The sequence below is a fragment of the Pinus tabuliformis genome, chromosome X (assembly GCF_031772625.1).
Source record: "Pinus tabuliformis cultivar Carrire ecotype Pingquan chromosome X, CPIR1, whole genome shotgun sequence".
Classification (NCBI taxonomy): domain Eukaryota; kingdom Viridiplantae; phylum Streptophyta; class Pinopsida; order Pinales; family Pinaceae; genus Pinus; species Pinus tabuliformis.
The window spans coordinates 13,167,850-13,172,738 of NC_142308.1; positions in this window are offsets into that span (position 1 = coordinate 13,167,850).

The window sequence follows — 4,889 nt, forward strand, 5'->3', positions numbered from 1 at the left end:
TACTGCTTTGGAGATCATTTCAGGGCAATGTTGAAGGTGTAGATATTGTCAGGGCTTGTTGCAGAAGATATTGGGATCCGTGAATAATTACGAAACTTATCTTGAATAATTGAAGTTGTGGGTTGGATCCATAGAGGATAGGAGTCCTCAAGAAGACTAGGTTGGTGCTTGTACCGGTAATAGGGTTGGATCCCTAGAGGATAGGATCCCTCAAGAAGACCAGGTTGGTGCCTGTACCAGAGATAGGGTTGGAGCCCTAGAGGTTGGAGCCTCAAAGTGACAAGGTTGGAGCCTTGGAAGATAGGGTTGGATCCTGAAGTCCAAGTTGGTGCTTAGCAAAGTACAGTTTAGAGCTTGGGAGATTGAAGATTGATGTCTTCATCTAGGGTTGGAGCCCTAAACTATTATTGTACATGATTCATTGTAAAGAAGTAGATTTAAGACCTCATTATATCTAATTCATAAAATCATTTATTCTATATTGTTCATTTTATCTTCTAAATATAAGTGATCTTAATTGGTAAAAATAATAATTGAAATGAAATAATGATTCACCCCCTTCTTAGTATTTCCAACACCAACCCTAGTTCTAGAGACATAATGTCAAGTTCAAAGTATCATGCTCAACAATTCACATATCATCTAGGATTTTCAAACCTAGATATCAACAACCTTCAAAAAATGAATTATATAAGTCCTAGAATCATATAATCCATTAAACCCTAAAACACTTCATACTAAGTTTTTCAAAAATGAATATACTATACATACCTCATGATTACATACATGTGTTCCTTAATGATAATAGAAGTTTCTATGAGTCCTTCTTTTGGATGTCATGATTTCCATATTGCTTACAAGAGTTAAGACTTTGAACAATGCAAAGATCATACGTTTTCTACACACGTACTACAATCTTCATCGATATCATGACCTTCTCATGAATATTGTCAATTATACCTTATGTATCATAAGGAAACCTTCTAGCATATTTCTTCATAGATATTTTGCCCTCTAATTAAGGCTTCTCAATTGTAATAAAATCTTATAAATCCTTTCAGGTTAGCCTAGCTCCTTAGCTAGGCATCATTCCCATTAAAGGACTATACTAATGCAACCATATGGATCCTAGGTGGGTCCACATCTGTAATTCGGATTACTTGTAAAATTTGGATGACATCTCTTCTTATACTTCGAACTATGATTTGTAGCTTTTATATGAGTGTAGTCTTTTGATTTTTGAAACATGTGGATGACCTTCGATGGTACCTTCAGATATCACCTTTCAGACCTTAAAATAATCCAAGTACCATTGTAATGTCACAGCTACTCTTCAAACTGTAGCTTCAGATGGCATTATTACTCTAGATAGACATGTAGCTTCCTCGGATGGCATAGTTGTTAAATTATACAACTAAGGTCAAATTCCACTTTGGACAGGTCATTGGATGAAGATAAACATTGCACTGAATTCCTCTTTTTGAGAGCACCAAAATTGACCTAAAGATCACTCAAATCGGTCAAGGAAAAATGCGTTTTTGAATTTAAGCCCTCACATGTGCAAATTGTCAAGGTCAACTTCAACTTCATGTAGGCTCATGAAGCCCAAATGTCGTGTCTTTTCACCCTCAACAATTTGTATAAATAAGAGAGACATCCAACCTCATTTGGCACCTCACTCACTCATTCATATCTTCTCTCTTCTCATCTGATTGAATCATACAACGATTGGTCAGCCTAATTCTCTCACACGTGTGGCAAGGAGGACAAATTGTAGGCCCAAAATTTCAAAGTTTGTTGTAGGTTTGACCAACATTGACCAGGGGTGTTTTGACTGCATTTTTTTGCGATTTTTCCTCCAAAATTTCAATATTTGTAGGCCGCGTCTATTGGCCCAAAAACCGAGAAGTTCTGGGCACACTAACTGAGGCTAATCGCAGGATTGACCGGATGTTTGACGACAAGAAAAATAATATAATTTGACCGTGTTTGACCATTTGTTTTGGGATTGTTTTGAATAATCTTTGACCAACTTCAAAGGTTGAATTTGACTATCCTGGATTGATTTGTTGAAGGGATGACTTGACTGTGAACTGTTGACTAGTTAGGGCATTGTTGTTGTTGTTGTTTAATGGAACATATCTACACTTGAGTTGACTGTTGTTAAATATATCTCTTTCGTCTTTGTTTTGGATAGTGGATTGGATGTTGGATATTAGATTATGTACTCTTTCTCTACTAAACATTTGAAGACAATCTAATAGAACGATATTTGCAAGAGTTTTCCCTCTGGTGGGTTTTTTCACTGTTCATTGACCAAATATTGTGTCTCTTGTCTCTTGGTTGTCCTTCAATGTGCATTTGCTTAATTGTTCTATCTATTGTTGCTCTACTGCTATTAGATAATTGAAGAAGTGAAATTGTTAAATTGGATTCTATTGGGTATTGTTGAAATAATAGTTGCAGTATAGAACAAATTGATCAAAAATTAACATGGTATCAGAGTTGAGGTGAAGACAAGCCCAAGAGACACAGAGCAAGAGCATTCATCTTTCAAGCAATTTATTGAAAAAGGGAAAATATTTTGGTAAAAAATGTCTTCCTCTTTCTGTTGGCATTATGATACAGTTGTTGTCCTTGATGGCAACTCACTCAAATGATAGTTCAAAGTGCAGCAGGTGAACAACAAAGGATCACAGATCAGACTCCAAAGAATGAAGAAAGAGAGGTATGTGCAGGTTCACTTTGTTCAAGAAGCGTATACACGCAGGTTAACAGAACAAAAGGAGCGTATAACGTATACACACACTTTCACAGGAGGAAAAGCATGTACATGTTGGAAAACCAAGATTTTGGTCAGATGTATTTGGTCCAAGGTATTTTGGTCTGAGGTATTTGGTCCAAGGTATTGGTCCTAAGTAGTTTTGGTCCAAGGTATTGAGAAAGGCCTAAGAGTATATAAGGAGGAGAAGATCATTAGGCCAGGTGTGCAAGCAATAAGATTTTAAGGAATACTTCTATCTGAAGTATATTTTATGTTGTAGGGTTATGTTTGGGACTAGATCTGAAATATTTATGTGCACCTTGAGTGCAATGTTGGGTCAGGATCATGAGACGTGAATTGACTTATTCTTGAATTATCTGATATTGGTTGAGACTAGATCTGATGTTTTACGCCTGTTCTATTGGTTATCTATCAAGATCTGGGTTTGTCTAAAGTTTGGAATTGCAGCAAAGTTCTAAGTCAATATTTGCAGATCTGTACGCAGGTTCGTCCCGGCCAAAGAGCGTATACACGTAGGTTTGGTTATTTCAAGATACAAAATAAAAGCTTCTTTTTCAGATCTGACTGATATCTAATCAAATCCTGTTGTGTTACTGTTGTCTGTCAATGAAGTCTTCTTAGATCTGAATGTAAAAATGAATGCATAAGGAGGTTGGCATTTGATTGATTGATTGTATAAGTGAGAAGAAGTGATCTGGGTCAGGATCATGAGACGTGAATTGACTTATTCTTGAATTATTTGATATTGGTTGAGACTAGATCTGATGTTTTACGCCTGTTTTATTCGTTATCTATCAAGATCTTGGTTTGTCTGAAGTCTGGAATTGCAGCAAAGTTCTAAGTCAATATTTGCATATCTGTACGCAGGTTCGTCTCGGCCAAAGAGCGTATACACACAGGTTTGGTTATTTCAAGTAGTGTATTCAAAATAAAAGCTTCTTTTTCAGATCTGACTGATATCTAATCAAATCTTGTTGTGTTACTGTTGTTTGTCAATGAAGTCTTCTTAGATCTGAATGTAAAAATGAATGCATAAGGAGGTTGGCATTTGATTGATTGATTGTATAAGTGAGAAGAAGTTATCTATGTCCCTGCCTATGTAAAGCTCTGAAATTTGACAGTAGATAGTCAGTATATTGATAGTTGGTACAGACTTGATTCAAAATTTTATGTTTGCAGTAGTTTTTAAGGTATACGCAGGTTAAATTAACAAAAGTAGCATATACATGCAGTTTGGGTTCAGCCAAGTAGTGTACACACTCTAATGCATGATTTTTGAGGCTACAACTGGTTCTGAATGATGATGCAGGGTTCTGGGTTCAACACAGTGTTCTGGTGTCAGTGATCTGATTGTTCAGATTAACAGAATATTGGTTGATGCAGTTTAATTTTAAAAGTTTTGATGGGTCTAGTGTGAAATTTGATGAAACGTGGCCTTCAGATTGTGGTGTTGTGATCTAGGATTATCCAGTCTGAAAATTCATGAAACGTGGTCCCTGGTGGAAGAGTGGAATTTTCTGTAGGCTGGCTCCTACGTACTATTAAACATATTGGCTAGTACAAGAGCTAGGGGGTTGTAGCTCCCTCCTAGTAGAAGCTCGATAACGAGAGAAGGTTGTAACCTTCTGCAGGTAGAAGCCTGTGTACTAGTATGAGTCTGCACCAGTACAAGATTGTAAACAGATTTTCTTATTATTAAAAGAAGACAGAGACGACAGCAGCAGGTGGTTTTTACCCACATTGGGTTTCCACCTTACATCTTGGTGTTCATATGTGTTGCTTATGTATGATGTTTTATTCTGCTTTTACTGCACTTACTAATAAATCTTTGATATACTGGTTTAAGCTCAACACATAATAAATTGTCTAAGTCACAAGTTCTCTAGATATACGTTGGTTTCTTTAATCACAGTTGCGTGTACACGCTAGTTCACTTCACTGAAGTAGCGTATATAAATCTGTTTGGGAAATAAAATTATTGATTTGATAATACTGATTCACCCCCCCTCTTAGTATTATTTCCAACACTTTCTTAAAAGAGCATGAGAATTTGGGTGATTCATCTAACTTTGATGCATGGAAAGTCAGGTTGGAGATCATAGCT